Raw genomic sequence first — 8850 nt, 5'->3', positions numbered from 1 at the left:
TATATATATATATATATACCTCCAGTGTTCAGCTGTTAAAATGTATTTTTTAAATCCTGAAAGTTCTCATAGGCTCTCAACCAATGAAAATGTCTCCAAAGACCTCTCTGTGTGCTTTGGCTGATGGGTGCACTGCAAATGCCCTCAGGTGATGGTCAGCCATGCATGCTGTATACTTGGTTTGGATGTTCTTCCAGCCCTTTATTTTGTGTGCCTGAAAACAATTGTGATGCTGAATGGCTAACCAAGGATGTACAGTAAGGATGGTGGTTCTGCTGCAGAGAAAGAAGAACATCACCACAGGACGTTCAACTGTGAGCCCAACTGCCATTCAAGGTACCTGCCAGGAACTGGGTGAGGAAAGAGAGAATAAAGGGAAGCAGGCAATTAGGGAGTGTAGATGACCTTGGCCATTATTAAAGACATCATAAACGTCACTGCAGCCTAGGGGAGCAGCCAACGATCCTATGAAAAAAGCTGGAAGGAGCTCTGGTCCAAGGCAGAGGACATGAATTGAATGGAAGTGTGCTGCGTCCCTGGGAGCCCTCTGCACAGAGAGGACTTCGGGGGGCCCTTGTGGTGCTGCTTCAGGTGGCGCCATGAACGGAAGCTGAGGTCTGGAAGGCTGGGAGTTCAGAGTTTGATGCCCTGTTCAGCCTCATTTCTGACATCCTTAGACCTTTGTATAACTACTCTGACCACGTAGGTTACTAACATACAAAGTCAGTTAGCAACATCAATAATACAGAGTATTCCATTAAGGTTTGCTTCTATTTACATATTCCCTTTGATATATGGGGATGGTGGTAATCAAATAGATGAAAATTGAAGTGAAAAAAATCTCCTACTTACTATTCATATTGAAATTCTATCAATCAGTTTAGGAATAGATATATATTTATTATTGAGAGATTAAAATGGTGCAACAAATCATGATCATTTTGAAAGTTGTTAATTTTTTTGTGCAAAAACACTATTCAGAACCTTCAAAGAGTTAAATAAAAAGGAAATTGAAAGTGTACTAGCTAGAGAAATTTATGTCCTTTTTGAACACAGAAATATTTGTAAAAATTTTATATCATAATACAAGCTGAATGGAGAGATTAGATTCTATCATAATTCTTATCTATTGTAGGATTGTCTGGTGTATTAGCATTCATAGCACTAAACAAAATAACCTTTAAAATTTGTATTTAGTGTTTCATTTGTAAATTCCATTTAGACCGTGAGTCTCTTCTATTTGCAGTCTTCATGTTTTAGAGTTTGAATTAAGAATAATAAGTCAAAAAAAAGAATAATATGTCAAAATCAGGATTCTGGAAGAGAAAAACCTCTAAAATCATGTGCAACAATATCTATAATAAACCATCTTATGTCAAGATATAATAAAAATATGCATATGAAAGGAAAAAACCGTATTGGAAATAACCGAAGCACACTCTAAATACCCTGGTCTCCTGCTGATCTCAGATGAAAATGAGTATCCATCAGAATCCAGTGACTGCAGCAGGATTGTTCTTGAACTACAATGTCAAACTTCTGAAATTTAACTACTAAAATTTTTATGTATACAGTTGTAATAATAATTACATGGTATAATATTTCAGATTTATTCCTGAATTCTGAAAGTTTGTTTTATGATGGTGATATTGGGCTTTGGCCCATTATAGATTTTAACATTTGGTGTTTGGCCAAAATATGAATGCCATTGGTGTACACCTATCCAGCATGATGGATGCTCTAACATACGTGATGATGGCAGGGAAGAAGTCCTGCCTGAGTGTCTGGGAGAATCAGGGAAGGCTGCACATAGAAGCCAAAATGGAGATTGGGAGGATAAATTCAAAGTTTGCCTGGAGAACGAGAAGGAGAATGAGATGGGGTCAGGCATTCCAGGAAGAGGGATACAGTTCAAAAATGTCTCAGATGCTTTCTGAATGGCAGGTACCACTTTGGTATTTTCGACACGCGTTCCTTCCTTTCATCCTAAACCAACAGGATGAAGTAGGTATTCTTCTCTCCTTTTTGCAGGGGAGCAGATGGAGGCTCGGGGAGGGGACGTGACTGCTCTCTGCAGCCTTGAGGGCGGCTCCAGAGCAATCGCCCCCCCTCACGGGAGCCAGCCTGAAAATGCAATATCCCTGTAGGCCCAACTGCCCCGCTGCCTCAGGTGGGGTGAGGGCCTCCCTGGGGCTGGGGAAGTGGCTGAGGAGCTGGGACTTTACTTGCCTGAGGCCTGATTCCTTTGAGGCCCAGTGCCTTTGGCCTTATTCCTAACCAGTGACCTTATTTCTAACCTATCACCTTATTTCTAATGTCACACGAGAGCCATCCTCCCCAAAGATGCCATTTTCTTACTCCAGACAGGGCAGAGGTGTCTCAGGCACCAAACAGAGAGCGGCTTCCTTTGTGGCCCAGCTGGTCACCCTGCAAAGCTCTCTTCTAATGGCCTGATTCTCAGTTCAGACGATTTTCTTTTTCTTGGGTTTTTCTTTCTTCCCTTTCGTCTCTTCTGGGGAAGGCCCACTGCCTGGCACAGCTATTGTATTTGGAAATGAGACTCCTGGGCTGGTGAATAAATTGCATTTTATCCCTCCCTGTCACTTCTGCTTGGGGAAGCACCGGGAGATGAAAGCTGAGACTTCAAAAGCGCTTCTTTTGACACGGCAGCATTTCGCATTACCTAGCCCAGCGGGCCCTGTGAAGCCCGGCACCGCGGCAGCACCAGCAGGAGCCAAACCTCTGCCATCCCCGGGGATCTTCTCAGCCTCCTGGGCTGGGCCCCTGGTAGCAGGAAGCGCAGGGTTTCCTTCTTGGCGAAGCATCATGGGTGGCAAGTGCCTCCATTCTCCTTAGAGGGAGAAGACGGTCTCCTGCCTGGAGTAACTGAGCAATTGGATTTGTACTTTAATATCAACCATATACAGCCGAAAGCCATTCATGTGGGGAATCATAGGATTCTGACACTGCATTTCGCTGAGTGGCGGGTCCCATTTCCCACCCTCCCCTCTTGCACTAGGCCAGCACTTAGCTCTGTGCTGCCGGCTGAGCCATCTCTCATGTTAAGACTCACGAGCCGCTCTCTGCATTCTCAGATGGGCAGGGATGGAGGATGCAGATGGGGAAATCCGTCACCCATGGTCAAGCTCAGAGCCCAGGCTCTGAAAAGCAGACACATCTCCAGCGCCCCTGTCTGGAGGGGCTGAGTGGGCTGGGAGAACTCCGAGGAGCGAGCTGGCTTCCAAACTGGGCAACATTCTACAAAGCTGCCGAATCTGGCAGAGGCACGACCAGCATCTCTACCTTCAGGCTGGCTTCCAGCCCACTCAGGAACAGCCCATGCATGATGAGATCCTAGATGGCTTAACTTTTGAGTGCTTCCAGAACGTAGCAGAGTGTTGGGTGCAGAGGTGAAAAGTATTGTACCTGGAAGGCAAAATGTGCAGAGGTTCCCAGTCTGACTTTGGAGTCAGTGGATTCAGGGGTCAAATTCTGCTCTATCACTTACCAGCTGAAGATGGGCAGTATAGAGGCTGTACCTCAGTCTCCACGTTTCTAAAATAGGGAGAAGAATGGCAGCTACCTCATTGTTGTTCCTAAGGTTGAATGGAATCACTTGTGTAAAGTGCCCAGTCCAATACCTAGCACAGAATTGATGATCAGTAACTGGTTATTTTTAAAGCTTGCTGGCTGCACACACTTGACAGAGGGTGTAAGTTAATGGAAAGGGCACAGATCTTGGAGGGACTGAGCTTAAGTTCCACTTCAGCCCTTCTTGGTAGTCGTATGACCCTGAGCAAGTGACTTTCTACAAGAATAACCACCAACACCAGCAGCTACCATTAATGAAGTGCCCATGACGTGCTAGGCGCTTGGCCTAAGGCACCATCTCATTACCCCTTACAAGGGGTTAAGTCACTTGCTCAAGGTTCCGCTGCTCGAAGAAGCAGAGATGAGATTTAAAGTCAGGTTCATGGACTTAGTCCATGCTTCCAACCACTGCCTCTCCTCACCGTGCAGTTTCCCCTAACTGCTCGGAGCCTCAGTTTCCTCATATGTAAAATGGGGATGACAGTGCCCACCTCTTAGGTTTAGGATGAGAAGTAAAGAAGATAACACAGGTAAGACTCCCCCCAGATAAGAACCTTTCCACTACTAATAAATTCAGAAGGCAGCATTTAACATGAACAACTCCAGTATGCAGTCAGAGACTCTGAGAGTGAGAAGAGATTTTACAGGATCATCTAACTCCAGCATCCTTCAACCCTGATGTCAGAAGTGACACAGCTGCTGGGCTTGGCACCAACTGGCTGATTTCTGCGAGAGGCCAGGGCAGAGTGTTCCAGAAGATGATGAAGATGTCCAACCATGACTTGAGGATTATATTAGGGAAATTTATGGAGCTGAACATTAGGCCAAGTCCTAAGTTTTCCAACTTTTGTATTCCGCCCCCCTGCAAAACTCCTCCTGGTTGGAGAGGACCCAGGCTGCATTTGCATTGATGTTTTCTGCCACTTAGGGCCATGTCCCCCTGTCTGTCCTCTCCCTGCTCTGACTCCATCACAACCCAATGACTGTGGAGCTGATGTCTCCTGGGGCACCACTTCAGCTGTGTTCTACCCAGGAGCCTTCCCTGGTCTGGGGCCATGACTTCAGTTTTGCTGATGGGAAGAGAGGCCCCTTGGAGAAGAAACCCAAGGGGTGCTGTGGTTCTTTATTGATGGGACAGGCGGCTGAGGACACAAGAGTCAGGGAGGGTCCTCTCCTCAGTGCTGGCCCTGACCTCCCCTTCGATTTCCCTGGGGAGGATTGGACACTTGTCCAGCCCTGGTCCCCTGAGGTTTAGAAGGGCAGGAGAAGCTGTTTGACATGAAACCCAAGGGCTGCTGTACATCATCACACATGATAAATTCACAGAGGTGGAAAGGAAAAGACCCTGATTACTGATGGCTGTGCAGCTGCAAGAAGTAAAGTTTCCAGAACTGCAGTGAGCAGCCTTGTGCTGGAGTTTTATGTCATTTCCTTTCAATTCCACTTACAGTTCTTATTTTTATATCATGTTTTATTGAAATCCATTTTCTACTTTAATGCTTTAGGCTCAGTCATGGATCTTTTCTCCCCCCCGTCTTTTGCCTCCTGAGCACGTGAAGGTTCACATTATGCGAACACCACAGAAAAAGAGTTTTGAAGCATCAAAACTTTTGTTTTTTGTAAATGCATCACTTTTAAAAAAAATTAATTTATTTTATTTTTGGCTGTGTTGTGTCTTCCTTGCTGCATGCAGGCTTTTCTCTGGTTGTGGCAAGCTGGGACTACTCTTCGTTGCGGTGCACGGGCTTCTCATTGCAGTACCTTGTCTTGTTGCAGAGCACGGGCTCTAGGCGCACGGGCTTCAGTAGTTGTGGCTCGCTGACTCTAGAGAGCAGACTCAGTAGTTGTGGCACATGGGTTTAGTTGCTCTGCAGCATGTGGGATCTTCCCGGACCAGGGCAGGGGACCGTGTCCCCTGCATTGGCAGGCGGATTCTTAACCACTGCGCCATCAGGGAAGCCCCCCTGTTTGTATTTTTTATAATTATTTTCTTTTTGCAAAAGCCTGGTATTTTGTAAAGTCCTCTAATCACGTAGAGACAGTTTCTTCTTTTTATCTCTGTTTCTCAGTGCCTTGCCTTATTGTGTGCTAAATACATTTCACCATTTTATTTACAAAAACAAAAACAAAAACCCAACTGTGGGTATTTGGACACATTTTCCTATGCCTCGTGTTGATATTAACTATGTCCTGAGTGTATTGTCTCGATGAAGTTTGCATGAGAAGGTTGTAGGTAGAATCTGACTATGAATCCACAAGAGCTGTATTATTTTATACTATTTGGTCTGCGAAAACTTAGGCAACTCAGTTACTCTCTCTGTGTCTCACTTTCCTCATCCATAAACTGGAGATCATTACAGTACCTAACTCAGAAAGATGTTGTAAAAATTAAATGAGGTAATATATGTAGAATAGTTAGAACAATGTTTGGCGTATAGTAAATACCATGTAATTGTAAGTTTTTATTATTATTAGTTCTAAATAATAGAAATAAACTCAAGACAGCTTAACTTTTTAAAGGATAATTTATTATTATAAGGAAGTGACACAAATGTCTTGTAGAACCCAAGCACAGGGATGGATCTGGTCTTGGTTGGGTGCTGGTGCCAGATGGGAGAGATGTGACCTTGGTTACTCTGTGAGTTTCACCCTTCTCTGCCTCTTGGCCCTCTAGCAGGAAACACAGCCACCTGTAGCTCCTGGGTTACCTGCCCAGCCATATGGAGAGAGTGACCTCTCCTTATAAATTCCTGGGGAAAGCCTCTGATTGGCCCAGTTTGGGTCAGGGGCTCAACCTTTATCCTAACAACTCTCTCCAGGGGGTCATGGCAGGACCGTGTTGTACAAAATGGCTGCAGAAGCTTTGTGGTTAAGTGTGTGTGCAGACATGGGGGGTGGTCACCAAGAGGAATAATGATGCACCAGTCAGCCACTTCACACTGTGCTCTCCCCAGGAGCAGAGGGCTCTCTATACTTGTCTTGTATTAGCTCATGTGTAGCATAGTGTGCCTCACACGTAACCGGTACTGATTACAACTTAACCAAAGTCTGGATGCAGACTCAGAATACAAAGATTGTAGCTCTTTGGGTTTGCTCATTAAAGTTTGGAATGAATTATAGTCAGAGAGATGTCCAGAGCTCCCTCGGGCTTGAAACAACGAAACGACTTTTGTTCTTGGTCCTCCTTGCCTTCCCCCTCCCCGCCCCCCCAAGCCCTCTCCCACCATGTGCCAAGATACTAGTCAGTGGGAACAGCTTCAATGAGGAAAAATTGTATTCAGAACTTTGGAAATGTGCAGTTTCCAACACTCTCTTTGTGCTGAGAGCCAGCAGAGGTTTGTACCGCCCCCTCAGCTGGGCTTGACCTCCCTTCTCCCACGATGAATGGTCTATCAGGCCACAGGCACTGGAAGTTTTCCTTTGGGCACTAACCAGTGAGCATCGGCCTGGCGGTCTGAGCAGTGTGGCAACAGAGAAGGTGATGGAAGGATGCCTGAGCTTATATCACTCACAGAGTGAAATCGGACTCCAGGGAAGAGTGAAGATGGGTCCCTTATAAGAATGTCTACTTTACCCTTGGTCCCAAATCTCCCAAGTTTTCACACTTAGCTCATTCTCATCAACAGAGAAAACCCACAAAGTCTGCTGGCTCCTAGCCTACATATCTTCATCCTGTAGGGCAGTGGTTCTCCGCCCTGGCTATGCTGTAGAATCATCTGGGGAGATTTTAAAAATCCTGATTCCCAGGAAGCACCCCAAACCAGTGAAATCAGATTCTCTGGAAGGTGGACCAGGCATCCTTCAACATTTTTAAGGCCCCCAGATTGTTCTAATATGGTTTTCAGTTTTGAAAACCACTCACTCGTTTGTTTGTGTGATTTTACCACTTAGATGACTTGAGAACCTGTATCCCCAGCCCTATATGCTCATCCTCTCATCCCAGACTTCTCATTGCCTAAGTGGATCCTCTTTCACATAACTGACGGACATGTGAAGATTATTACAGGTCTGTACCCTTGTTACTTCCTTACCAATTTCCTTATCATCATTTCAAGTTCTTTCATGCCTTGTCATCAAGCATTGTTTCAGAGCTTGGCTAATCTGCATCCCCCGCTCTCCTCAGCACCTTCACAGCATGTAGACGCTTCATTTGTGCCTCATTAGCTGGTGCTTATGTTGCTTCATTAAAATATCAGTTATTATAAGCTTCTGGAGTGTAGGAAGGACCACGTGTTCTACTTTTGTTCTTTGTATATCTTCCTAGAGTACCTGGTAAAATGTTGGCTACTGGTAAATATCATTGCCCAAAGATAGAGGAGGGAGAGTGCCAGCCAAGCGTGGTCTGGACAGAACCAAGTAGGGGCCTCTGAGAGCTGTAGGTCCTCTCCCAGCACTCTCAATCCAGAAGTGCGATACACCAGCCAAGGGGAAAGAAAGGGCCCTTTCTCTTATATCTGACTGTGGTTAAGTATGTTAACCTGGAAATGTGTGCTGGGAAGTTCTGTGGATGTTGATTTTAAGGGGGAAAGCTTAGTAATAATAGGTACCACTCACTGTGTACTCTGCTTTGTGTCTGGTTCCTTGTATACAGTTGTTCATAATAATTGTATTATTGAAATGTTTCTGAACCTCAGAAAGGTTAAATTATTTGCGCAAGGTAAATGGCAGAGCTCCAAAGGACCCATCAGTTTTTAGTAAGCTGACTTCAGGGAGAAGAGAATCAGACAGGTGGGTTTGTCTCACTCCCAATCAACCTTCTTCCCCATACTTAAGGACAGTGGCCTAGGCAAAGGTTTGCCCATGGTCCTGGGGTTGTGTGTAGCACTATCTTTTTAAGAGGAACACAAAGCCACTTTTTAAAGTAGCTTTGGAGAAACCAAAGTCAAGATAAAGTTTATCTTTATGTGCATATAATCATCATGGTAACGGTGTCATCATCATCGTCATTTTCTAGTGAAGACTAATTGGTTGCAAGTAACAGAAACCAACTTCAGCTAGCTTAAGGAAAATAAGGGAAATATTGGGCTAGAGGGTCACCATGTGGCAGCCAGAGAAAGGATGTAGCTGGGCCCCAGGAAGGGGCTGGGTGCCACGAGCACCCTCTTTCTTCCATCGCTGTGTCTCTCTGTTTGTCTCCTTATATCTCTCCTGGGACCTGCAGACCTGCTTCCGTGCTCCCAGGTAGACACTTCCCAATGTGGTTACCAAGAATCTTTGGGTTTGCATGTTACAGTCCTGGGTACCTGGAAAGCTTGATTT

The sequence above is a fragment of the Eubalaena glacialis genome, chromosome 10 (assembly GCF_028564815.1).
Source record: "Eubalaena glacialis isolate mEubGla1 chromosome 10, mEubGla1.1.hap2.+ XY, whole genome shotgun sequence".
In the NCBI taxonomy this organism is placed as follows: Eukaryota; Metazoa; Chordata; class Mammalia; order Artiodactyla; family Balaenidae; genus Eubalaena; species Eubalaena glacialis.
The sequence above is the reverse complement of the archived record's forward strand: the minus strand, read 5'-3'. Positions refer to the sequence as shown.